This window comes from Trichomycterus rosablanca, chromosome 5 (assembly GCF_030014385.1).
Source record: "Trichomycterus rosablanca isolate fTriRos1 chromosome 5, fTriRos1.hap1, whole genome shotgun sequence".
NCBI lineage: Eukaryota > Metazoa > Chordata > Actinopteri > Siluriformes > Trichomycteridae > Trichomycterus > Trichomycterus rosablanca.
The window spans coordinates 13,471,928-13,485,355 of NC_085992.1; the positions used below are offsets into that span (position 1 = coordinate 13,471,928).

At 41.1% G+C, this 13,428-nt stretch overlaps 1 protein-coding gene across 1 annotated transcript in view; it reads right to left on the reverse strand.

Annotated features, from left to right (window-relative positions):
- LOC134314925 (pro-neuregulin-3, membrane-bound isoform) overlaps positions 1 to 13,428 on the reverse strand; it is a 456,298-nt gene that overhangs the window by 31,463 nt on the left and 411,407 nt on the right. The window lies entirely within an intron of this gene.

The window sequence follows — 13,428 nt, forward strand, 5'->3', positions numbered from 1 at the left end:
ATCCCAGCTTTGCTATTCAGCCACTGTTGGGCCCCTGAGCAAGGTCTTTAACCCTCTCTGCTCCAGGGGCGTCGTACAATGACTTGCTGTATACACCGATCAGTCATAACATTAAAACCACCTCCTTGTTTCTACACTCACTGTCCATTTTATCAGCTCCACTTACCATATAGGAGCACTTTGTAGTTCTACAAGTACTGACTGTAGTCCATCTATTTCTCTACATGCTTTGTTAGCCCCCTTTCATGCTGTTCTTCAATGGTCAAGACCTCAAAGGACCACTACAGAGTAAATATTATTTACATGATGATTCTCAGCACTGCAGTGACACTGACATGGTGGTGGTGTGTTAGTGTGTGTTGTGCTGGTATGAGTGGATCAGACACAGCAGCGCTGCTGGAGTTTTTAAACACCTCACTGTCACTGCTGGACTGAGAATAGTCTACCAACCAAAAAATATCCAGCCAACAGTGCCCTGTGTGCAGCGTCTTGTGACCACTGATGAAGGTCTAGAAGATGACCAACTCAAACAGCAGCAATAGATGAGTGTCTCTGACTTTACATCTACAGGCTGGAGCAACTAGTTAGGAGTGTCTAATAGAGTGGACAGTGAGTGGACATGGTATTTAAAAACTCCAGCAGCGCTGCTGTGTCTGATCCACTCATACCAGCACAACACACACTAACACACCACCACCATGTCAGTGTCACTGCAGTGCTGAGAATGATCCACCACCTAAATAATACCTACTTTGTGGTGGTCTTGTGGGGGTCCTGACCATTGAAGAACAGGGTGAAAGCAGGCTAAAAAAGTATGTAGAGAAATAGACTACAGTCAGTAATTGTACAAAGTGCACCTACATGGTCAGTGGAGCTGATAAAATGGACAGTGAGTGTAGAAACAAGAAGGTGGTTTTAATGTTCTGGCTGATCAGTGTATGTACTGTATATATCATAAATAAAGGCGTTCTATTCTAATTTGTTCTTGCTTGCTTTTCAGTCCATGGCAAGACAGTGTCACCCATGTTCTAGCAGCTTTTTATTAACAGCAGACCTGCTGTTTGGTTCTTGTTCCTGGATTGCATCTGCAATTAAACTTTACTCTGTTTATAACGTGACCATTTAGGGTTTATTTTCAACCTTGGCAAAGAGACCAGTGTTCCATGTACTTTTTAATGTAGCCCTATTTCAATAGGAAAAATACAAAACCAATTAATTATCTAGAAGGTTTAAGTCTTGGAGGTTTACTGGCCTGGTCAGAGGGAGGGAAGGTCAAATGGGGTATTGTTCACTAATGTAACAGTGACTACTAGTGTCTAGTCAAGACGCAGACTCACAGACTGAGGGAGTTGTGTAAAATGTGGTGTGCTCTTTGCCACTGAAGGTATCAATAAAGAATGCATAAGGGAATAGGATATATCTAAACTGAGCAGGCAAGTAGATAAAGTCAAAAATTCATCCTCCTTTTAGGGGGATTTCACACACACACACACACACATTTAGTAAATGAATGCAAAGCCATGGAGGTGCAACAGAGCCAAAGTAATAATGAGGAAAAGCATACGGCAGGGCAGGTGCAGGCCATGGGGTTTTTGCCCATGCCAGTAACCTGTGCATCCCCTGTCCACCTGTACACACACACATGCTTAGTCAGCTCTAAAATTTAAATCTAAAATAAGATCACTTGTCCGAGGTTATTCTCCTCCAGATTCTCCAGGAGAAATCTCTTCGGATGGCAGATTTGTAGTAAAAATCTGTCAGAGGAAGTGAGGATTTTCCAGCTCTGCCTTGTGCTACTCTCAAAGCCAGATAAACGTCAAGAGTTAGCAATGTGTGAAGATAAAACAAAGCCACCCACACAAACTAAAACTAGCACTCAGTCAGCTGGGATCTCGCTTTTCACCATAAATCCATTTGACGTCTTGAAGAGGTGAGGGGGTGCGTGGTTGAAAAAGCCGAAAAGGCATAGCCAACATCAATTATAGAACAAGAGTAAACCGAGAGAAGGATGCAAGCTTGAATGCTTGACACCTATGATGAGAGAGTTTGATGGTTTTGTGGTTCATAGAAGTCATTTTGCTGGCATGCTTTGCATCATTGCTCAAATTATTAAAAAAAAAAAAAATTAATTTTTGTAACTTTATTTATTATTCATTTAGGATGAAAATGCCCAACAATTTTAGCTCAACAATATTTCCTCATACAAACTGGTGACCTGCTTGGGTCTCTTTTGTTCAGCTACATGACATCTACACAAGCCCATGGCAATAAAAAGCTTGGACAGTTCCACTCATGGTCCAGCAGCTTTTAATTTCTGACTTCCCATCATTCATCTGACCTATGTCTGACCATTGTGACAACTTCCTTCCGAATGAAGTAATAAAGTGGGTTTTATTTCTGACCTCAACAAAGAAGCCACTGTTCCAAGAACTTCGAAACTAGAGTAGAGGCTGTTATAGCTGTAAAGTGGGGAAGTCAGCTCCATGAAAATGACCTGTGAAAAGTTGGGGAATCAGCTCCATATGAATGACCTGTGAAAGACCCCAGCAAAGAGACCACTGTCTCAAGAACTCAGAATCTAGAGTAAAGGCTGTTATAGCTGTAACATAGGGAAGTCACCTCCATATGAATGACCTGTGAAAGACCCCAGCAAAGAGGCAACTGTTCCAAGAACTCAGAATCTAGAGTAGAGGCTGTTATAGCTGTAACATAGGGAAGTCACCTCCATATGAATGACCTGTGAAAGACCCCAGCAAAGAGGCAACTGTTCCAAGAACTCAGAATCTAGAGTAGAGGCTGTTATAGCTGTAACATAGGGAAGTCACCTCCATATGAATGGCCTGTGAAAGACCCCAGCAAAGAGACCACTGTTCCAAGAACTCAGAATCTAGAGTAGAGGCTGTTATATCTGTAAAGTGAGGGAGTCAGCTCTATATGCAAGACCTGTGGATGGTTTGTCTGAATGTGCTGCACAACTTCATAAGGTGAAGATCAAATGTTTCACATATTGCTCTATTGATTCTAAAGTTTTAATGTAATTTAAGCAGTGAATGCACTGAGCAGAATCAGTTTAGCCTTCTGGTGATAATAGCCAGATGTAACAGGCAATGATTCACAAACTGAGGAATCATTGAACCTGGAGGAGTGGTATCTGCATGAACCGAATCAATACTTGCTGATTGCTTTTCAGCAGTTGGTCAATATTAACAGGATTATACTTCTTGTTCTGCCGTTACTGTTCCAAATAGTTCATTTTCTCTAATGAAATCGGTGTAGGACGACTAAAGGCTCTTCTGCTTTTCGATTCTTTTTTTAAGAAATCAATCAATCTGCTTAGGCCATTAGTATGCTTTGGAAATACAAATTTCCTTCATGGTTCTTGGTTTATGGTTTAAGAACCATGGATTAATTTACCAAATGAGAAAGTTCTAATAATTTAATCTACACTATATTGCCAAAAGTATTCACTTACCCATCACTTGGTGGAGGGGGATTATGGTGTGGGGTTGTTTTTCAGGAGTTGGGCTCGGCCCCTTAGTTCCAGTGAAAGGAACTCTTTTGGTCAATTTCATGCTCCCTACTATGTGGAAACAGTTTGGGGATGGCCCCTTCCTGTTCCAACATGACTGCGCACCAGTGCACAAAGCAAGGTCCATAAAGACATGGATGAGCGGGTTTGGTGTGGAAGAGTCCTGACCTCAACCTGATAGAACACCTTTGGGATGAATTAGAGCATAGACTGCGAGCCAGGCCTTCTCGTCCAACATCAGTGTCTGACTTCACAAATGCGCTTCTGTAAGAATGGTCAAAAATTCCCATAAACACACTCCTAAACCCTGTGGAAAGCCTTCCCAGAAAAGTTGAAGCTTTCATAGCTGCAAAGGGTGGGCCGACATCATATTAAACCCTATAGATTAAGAATGGGATGTCACTCAAGTTCATATGCGTGTGAAGGCAGACGAGCGAATACTTTTGGCAATATAGTGTATATATTACGGAGGAGTTGGAACCTACAACCTTTCTTGCCCATTCTTTCTAAAAAGAAGCCTCACTTATTTGTATATTTACATTAACAAGATGCATTACCTACTGTTCTCTAGTAATTCAGTTCATCTTCAGTCATTGTACATCTCATTTTTTTAATTTTTTTTTTATTATCTATTTTTTCCCACTCTTTTTCCCCAATATTTTATCCCTATTCTAGTCATGTCCAATTACCCTGAATGCGTCCTCTATACTGGTTCGACCCCCTCACTGACTGAGGACGCCACTCAACTGACTTGCGCCCCATGGCACGCAATCAGCACAGCCTGCATTTTTCACCTGCACGAGCCGAGTTCATACACCGAGAGACACTGCACATGGAGGGTCACACCCCCCTCAATGTTATTCATTAGCCCTGTGCAGGCGTCAGTCAACCAGCAGGGGCCGCAGTTGTACCAGTTATGAGGACCTATGCTCCAACTCTACCCCTAAACCCCTGAACAACAGCCAAACGTTGTTCATACTGCCACCCAACCCAGTCGGAAAGGCAGAGCTGAGTTTCGATACGATGTATCTAGACACCCAACTCTGGTGAGCTAGCGTACTTTACCGCTGCGCCACCTGAGCGGCAGTCATTGTACATTTAAAGTTCATTCTGTATCATTAAAGCATAAAAATCTCAGCAGCATTATTAAAGGTGCACACGGTTTGACATGGAAGAACTTCAGTGGCCTGCACAAAGCCCTAACCTTAAACCTATTTAGGACCTTTAGAATTAATTGGAACATTAATTAAGAGCCAGGCCAGGCAACATCAGCTGAAAAATGCAATTTTAGCATTGTCGCTACACAGCAACAGTGAGCTGTTTTGTCAGTGAAAGGAGGACCAACACAATATTACAAAGGTGGTCATAATGTTATGCCTGATTGGTATTTATACATCAGGCATCGGGGAATACCATTTCCATGAAAGAGTGTACATGGTCTGCAACAATGCTTAGGTAGGTGGTACAGGATAAAGTAACATCCACATGGATAGCAGGACCCAAGGTTTCCCAGCAGAACTTTGCCCAAAGCATCACACTGCCTCCACCGGCTTGCCTTCTTCCCATAGTGCATCCTGGTGCCATGTGTTCCCCAGGTAAGCAACGCACACACGCCCGGCCATCCACGTGATGTAAAAGAAAACATGATTCATCAGACCAGGCCACCTTCTTCCACTGCTCCTTGGTCCAGTTCCGATGCTCACGTGCCCATTGTTGGCACTTTTGGTGGTGGACAGGGGTCAGCATGGGTACCCTGACTGGTCTGCGGCTATGCAGCCCCATACGCAACAAACTGCGATGCACTGTGTATTCTGACACCTTTTTATCAGAACCAGCATTAACTTCTTCAGCAATTTGAGCTACAGTAGCTTGTCTGTTGGATCGGACCACACGGGCCAAACTTCGCTCCCCACGTGTATCAATGAGCCTTGGCCGCCCATGACCCTGTAGCTGGTTTACCACTTCCTTGGACCACTTTTGATAGATACTGACCACTGCAGACCGGGAACACACCACAAGAGCTGCAGTTTTGGAGATGCTCTGATCCAGTTGTCTAGTCGTTACAATTTGGTCAAACTCACTCAAATTAACTCGAATCTGCTTCTAACACATCAACTTTGAGGATAAAATGTTCACTTGCTGCCTAATATATCCCACCCACTAACAGGTGCCGTGATGAAGAGATAATCAGTGTTATTTACCTCAACTGCCAGTGGTCATAATGTTATGCCTTTTCAGGGTATATAGCCAAAGTTATTATACATAGAGGAAACCAAAAGGTGACTGCTTGACTCTTTAAAGTAGGGTTGAAGATTAGTAAGATTTATATCCTACGGGGCTTGCTGACATCAAGCATTGTAGTGGTTCAATTAGCAAAACTTGCTTACAAATACATTTGGTGAGCTGGTTATTTGAGCATTTCAAAATGTATATTACATTTACTAACTGTTGGTTATTACACATTAAATACAGTTGCTAATTTAAATAAGTAATGACGGAACTTAGTAGCTTTAATGTGTTACCCACATTAATTAGACTAATGCTTAGCTAATTAGGCTAATGATCTATAGCTCTATTATGCTCTATTGTAGCTCCACTGGGAACCAGTTCTTGAGCTATTTTTCATATCCATGTCTATAATATTAAATAATTTGTCTTTCTAGCTGTCTTGCTATTCAGAATATTGCTACAGAACATTATCCTAATTAAAAGATGATTAAATAAATTAACGCATGTACTGGAAATTTACTTTACACCCCGCCAAGGAAGAAAATTAATTTAATTCCTATTAAAAATATGCCCAGATCTTTATGAGGTCATAATTTTACAATACCAGAGCACAGTTTTTTTAATTTAACTGACATGTTACGAGGTGTTACTTATTAACCCCAATCAGCAAATAATTTTAGGGAGAAGTCCAACATTGTTATTTGAATATACCACCCAAGGACGATGATTCCCTGTCGGTCCTGAATGCTATAAAGTTTCTTTGAGACAATGTCTATTGTAAAATTATATTTATTCATTATAAAGGTGAATTGTCCTCATTTTGTTTTGTTAAATAAGTACTTGCAGTTCTTTATAATCTACAAAGTTTAATAGGAATTCTGGTAGAGTTTGGAAGCAAAAATTGTCAATGTACAGTGTATCACAAAAGTGAGTACACCCCTCACATTTCTGCAAATATTTAAGTATATGTTTTCATGGGACAACACTGACAAAATGACACTTTGACACAATGAAAAGTAGTCTGTGTGCAGCTTATATAACAGTGTAAATTTATTCTTCCCTCAAAATAACTCAATATACAGCCATTAATGTCTAAACCACCGGCAACAAAAGTGAGTACACCCCTTAGTGAAAGTTCCTGAAGTGTCAATATTTTGTGTGGCCACCATTATTTCCCAGAACTGCCTTAACTCTCCTGGGCATGGAGTTTACCAGAGCTTCACAGGTTGCCACTGGAATGCTTTTCCACTCCTCCATGACGACATCACGGAGCTGGCGGATATTCGAGACTTTGCGCTCCTCCACCTTCCGCTTGAGGATGCCCCAAAGATGTTCTATTGGGTTTAGGTCTGGAGACATGCTTGGCCAGTCCATCACCTTTACCCTCAGCCTCTTCAATAAAGCAGTGGTCGTCTTAGAGGTGTGTTTGGGGTCATTATCATGCTGGAACACTGCCCTGCGACCCAGTTTCCGGAGGGAGGGGATCATGCTCTGCTTCAGTATTTCACAGTACATATTGGAGTTCATGTGTCCCTCAATGAAATGTAACTCCCCAACACCTGCTGCACTCATGCAGCTTCAGACCATGGCATTCCCACCACCATGCTTGACTGTAGGCATGACACACTTATCTTTGTACTCCTCACCTGATTGCCGCCACACATGCTTGAGACCATCTGAACCAAACAAATTAATCTTGGTCTCATCAGACCATAGGACATGGTTCCAGTAATCCATGTCCTTTGTTGACATGTCTTCAGCAAACTGTTTGCGGGCTTTCTTGTGTAGAGACTTCAGAAGAGGCTTCCTTCTGGGGTGACAGCCATGCAGACCAATTTGATGTAGTGTGCGGCGTATGGTCTGAGCACTGACAGGCTGACCCCCCACCTTTTCAATCTCTGCAGCAATGCTGACAGCACTCCTGCGCCTATCTTTCAAAGACAGCAGTTGGATGTGACGCTGAGCACGTGCACTCAGCTTCTTTGGACGACCAACGCGAGGTCTGTTCTGAGTGGACCCTGCTCTTTTAAAACGCTGGATGATCTTGGCCACTGTGCTGCAGCTCAGTTTCAGGGTGTTGGCAATCTTCTTGTAGCCTTGGCCATCTTCATGTAGCGCAACAATTCGTCTTTTAAGATCCTCAGAGAGTTCTTTGCCATTAGGTGCCATGTTGGAACTTTCAGTGACCAGTATGAGAGAGTGTGAGAGCTGTACTACTAAATTGAACACACCTGCTCCCTATGCACACCTGAGACCTAGTAACACTAACAAATCACATGACATTTTGGAGGGAAAATGACAAGCAGTGCTCAATTTGGACATTTAGGGGTGTAGTCTCTTAGGGGTGTACTCACTTTTGTTGCCGGTGGTTTAGACATTAATGGCTGTATATTGAGTTATTTTGAGGGAAGAATAAATTTACACTGTTATATAAGCTGCACACAGACTACTTTTCATTGTGTCAAAGTGTCATTTTGTCAGTGTTGTCTAATGAAAAGATATACTTAAATATCTGCAGAAATGTGAGGGGTGTACTCACTTTTGTGATACACTGTATGTGTGTGTCAGAGTTGGGAAAAATATTCTTATCTACAAAAGGGAGGCACTACATAAAAATATTGGGAACCACTGGGTAAGCCAAAAAGCAGGCAAGACTTACATACGGTTCCATATGCCACGTAAATGTTTATTCATAAAAATCTTATCTACCATAAATAGAAGATATAGTAGATAAGTTAATATAAGCAAACCTGGTCCAATTATAGAACACATATGGTGGAATATTGCTGTTCAGAATAAAATCTTCAATCCTTTTTATAAATAGAGCACTATGTTCTGATAAAGAACATAATATGATCTACGCTACTGATAAAAACAATGCCTCACAAGAAAAAAAAATGTCTTGCAATGTCTTATACTGATATCTCATTGGACAGCATGGTGTTGGTCTGTGTCGCAGATGCTGTCCCTGAACCCTGATATGAGGTCAGATAAGGGATGATTGGGTCTTGTATTAAAAATCTTATCTTACAAACACACTCATGCTGGAAAAGAGAAAAAAAGAAAGGTAAAGAGAGGTAAAGACTAGAAAATATAGAAATATAGAAAAGCAGAAAATATAGGACCTGGCTTTAAAAGGGAAGCTGGCGCCCCGTGTGAGGAGGAGGAGTCGGTATTATTAGTGCTGATAAGAAGCATGTCTTTATTTATTTATTTATTTATTTATTTATTTATTTATTTATTTATTTATTTATTTATTTATTCTTAGATAACCAGAACTAAACATCTAGTTTGCAGATTTACACTTTTGCTACAAGCAACTTCCTCTATTAATCTTTACATGGGGAGATAAGTCGTGGTCTGATACAATGGCAGTGGTGGTGTAATGCTGCTATAATAATATACATTTTGTTTTTACTTCCCAAAATCAGAAACACAAGGACTGTGCAAGGACTACCAAGGAAAACAGTGACCAGTGCAATAATTTATAGATTTTGTTAGCATAGCGATGGTAAAACATGTCTTCATTGCTACAGTGCTAGACACTTCCTGTACAAAAACACATTCTGGTCATGATCTATCAATATGTACATTATCAGCTCAGGTAAAGTGGTAATTGTAGCAAATGAAGTCATGCAGCAATGCCTCCAGACACCCAAATGTAAACAAACTAATTAATAGCCTGTTCGAACAAACTAATGTGGATAATATGCTGTTTGTTTAATTCCCTCCCAGTCATTTGAAAGCAGAACAGGTTGGCACCATGTGTGTGAATCTCCTCAGCCAAATAAATAAATAGATTACTGTATAAATATAAAGATATTTTTTGCACATGGGCTTCTTAGCCTGGACAATAGACAAACCTAGACTGTGGTTGGAATAACAATCTTCTATTAATCCATACACTAGCAGCCTACAGTATATTGTATGTTTATTATATTACTTCACGTCATGTACAGTATATATGCTTTTAAACTCTTTATTGATGGTATTTTATCCATTCATCAAAGCCTACTTGCTTTAAGTTGGTGCCCCGTGTGAGGACGGATTCCATTAACAACAGGAAGGCAAGTCTATATTGCGCTTCTCATCTGATGTTCAATACTACACACTACAATTTCCTGCACACATCATGGGCATGATCACATTTTTCAATCGTTCTGTGCACTGGTAGCTAAGATTAGGTGTCAATTATTGCAAAGTACATCATGCAGAGCACTTTGTATTTTAGCACTCACAAAAATGTGCAATTACTGATGGCAAAAAGTATGCACAGAAGTGCTCAAAGCATCTATCTACCCACAAGTTGGGAAAATACGAGCTGTGCCTCGATCCACATGCCTGTTCATTAAAGAGCGCATGAAGAGTACACTAGTCATGGCATTGTGACTGTGTTTCCACACTATTTAGCATGGGAGTATTCATTTACCCTGCATTCACACCAGTAGCAATTAGTGTCACTACTTCGTTTTTGGTTCCTAAATGATGAATTTTCCTCCCAATCTAGTCATATTCAATTACCCAATTGCATTACGCTTCCTCCCTACTGATGTTGACCTCCACTCCTGACTGAGGACAGCCGAGACTAACACACGCCCGCTCCAACACGTGTGCAGTAGCCGACTGCATCTTTTCACCTGCACCAGACTAGTTTATATATGGATCAACTTTGTGTACGGAGAGACACACCCTGTCCACATTATCCCTCGTCCTTGTGCAGGCGCCATCAATCAGTCAAAAGAGGTCGTAATTGCATCAGTTATGAGGAGTCCCCTCCGGCACCCACCTTTAAACAACAAGCCAATCATTGTTTGTGTAGATGCTCAGTCTGCCAGATGATGGTTCCTTCTAGAAATGGAAGAGATACTCATTGTTGTGGAGTCAAACTTCCACAAATAAATGGCAGCAATTGCAAAGAACACAGTTATCTTGTCATGTTGACTGCACAGTCGGTGATGGACTATGTAGGGATGACATTTATAGATAAGCAAATTTCCTTTAGGATTTTTCTCTTTAGTGGGTTTTGTTTAGTGGGAACACTTTTTGTGGTAAAAACTGAATACATTTTGTTATATTCCCCTACACATTTACATTTTCAGCATTTAGCAGACGCTTTTATCCAAAGCGACTTACACAATGAGCAATTGAGGGTTAAGGGCCTTGCTCAGGGACTTAACAGTGGCAACTTAGTGGTGGCGGGGCTTGAACCGGCAACCTTCTGTTTACTAGTCTAGTACCTTAACCACTGAGCTATCACTGGGCTATCACTAGCTACACACCTGAAAACAAACAATGTTCTACATAACCAGGATGAAGTATTACTTAATTATGTTGCCGGTCTTCTCTCTAGACAAACACTAGGACACGCTTCCCGTCCACGGATTCTCACTAGCCATATAAATCAATTTCTACATTGGCAGCTTGGGTCAGGTGTTAATTACAACAAATGAAGTCATGCTGAGTAAAGATCCTCTTAGGTACCCTGGGAAGGTAATTATTATGCAAAAAAGCATGCATCTTGGTCTTCAACCATCTAACACAAACACACTTATTAAAAGGCTGTCAGTGTGTACAAAGTGGTATAAATAATATGAATCTAGTCTGACAGAACAAAACACATTGGTGTTCCGTGTAACGGCAATTTTACACACTTAACTAACTCTTTTTGAAACTGCACACTGGCAGCTTTAGTTGGGTGTAAATGACAGTATTTAAGTCATACAGAGGTTAATGAATTAGCCACAAAAGTGTTACTATACAGTTCAAATTAGGTGCTTACCTATACCTACCTACAAGAGATTGTAACGCTACAGGTTTTTTGACAGCTGCCTTCTTATATACCCTATGCATTACCCCTAAACAATGTGCAGCTGTGGTTAATTACCTGAAGACCAGTCATAATTGAGGGGGCATTGACATTACACAAACACTCCAAACATGTGCTCCTGGAAAGGTGGGCGTGGCAGGTGCACTCCAGGAGCCCACAGAGGCTGGATTCATGACAGAGATATATTAACATGATTACATTGTTGGTATATTTATTATTTCAGGTACTTTCCCCTTTTATTTTTTACGTTTTATTTATTCATTTTTTTCATTATTTTTTCCCTTTTTCTCCCGAAAAAGCGTCGTCAGTTTGTCTTGCTCGGTGCTAGGAATCCCGATTGCATTTGAAGAGGGTATATTTGCCTGCTCACGCCCCCTCCGACGCATGTGCAGTCCTTGCGGCCCTCTTCTTTAATGCCTCAGTAGATTTGCACATTAGGTTCATCCACTTTCTGCACAGACACCTCAGTCTGCTAACCAGGGTCCTTGCACAGCGTTAAAGACCCCATCCACTTAGTCCGGTCATTTTCACACCCAGCAGACACGGTGGCCAATTTCTGTCTGCTGCAGGCTTGTGCCCACTAGATGGCGCCTAGCTGAGAGGTAGCAGAGCTGAGATTCAAACCGGGGTATTCAGAAATTCAGGGTGCCTCAATCAGAAGCTATTCTTTCTATAACTACCTTGTTTAATCATCTAGACAACATGCACATTTATCTTAAATCTTAGTTTTAAAGTGGGCTAAGATCCCAGCACATAACAAGGAGCTTTATGTATTGGGTCCCTGTGGTTGAGTAACCTCAGGCAAGCCTATTATTATTTTCATACTGTATATATTATATCCAACGATCAACTGGAGTGGCATAAAGCACTCTTGAAAAACACTCCACATCAGTTTTAACATATTGCAGGACTCATGTATATATTTGACAAAAACATTGCTAAATGCTTACAGAATGATATACCACTGGACTGCATCTTTTCACCTGTTTGAGATGAGATCATACGTGTTCCGAGACACACACCCTGATCAACGCATTATTCCTCGTCTCTGTGCAGGCGCCATCAATCAGCCAGCAGAGGTCGTAATTGCATCAGTTATGAAGAATCCCTTCGGCACCCTGCCGTTGAACAACAGCCAATTCATGTAGGTGTCCAGCCTGCCAGATGGCAGAGCTGAGTTTCGAACCGACGAGTTCGAAATGTCAGGTCTGGTGTGCTAACGTGTTTGACCACTGCGCCACCTGAACGGCCGTTGTTTTCCTTTTTAATTCGGTTTGTAACCCAACTGCACCTCAGCTTTAGCTAATGGACAGATGACCTTACATTTTAATCATTTTCTGAAAGAGGCTGGAAATCATTGTTGCTTCAACAAAACCATGTAATTTAGGTCAGAATGCAACAATGACCCATTTTTCCTCATGCACAAACACCCACTATTACACCACCACTGACATGTTTGACTTTCAGTAAAATATTTTTATTTTGAAATGCTGGATCTTCTTTGTCTGTCAAAAAGTGTTATAGTAATATGTCTGCAACCCCTTTCAACTATCAGACTAGAACTGATGTTTTTCTTTGTTATCAGTGTTTTCTTTCTTGCTTCTTTTACCATGACCAAGTATTCATGGACCTAGTTTTGTGATGGAAAAGAGCCTTTTGTATACACACATCAATCACCCATAACATTAAAACCACCTCCTTGTTTCTACACTCACTGTCTATTTTATCAGTTCCACTTACCAAAAGCCATACAAGCACTTAGTAGTTCTACAATTACTGACTGGAGTCTATTTATTTCTTTACATACTTTTTTAGCCTGCTTTCACCCTGTTCTTCAATGGTG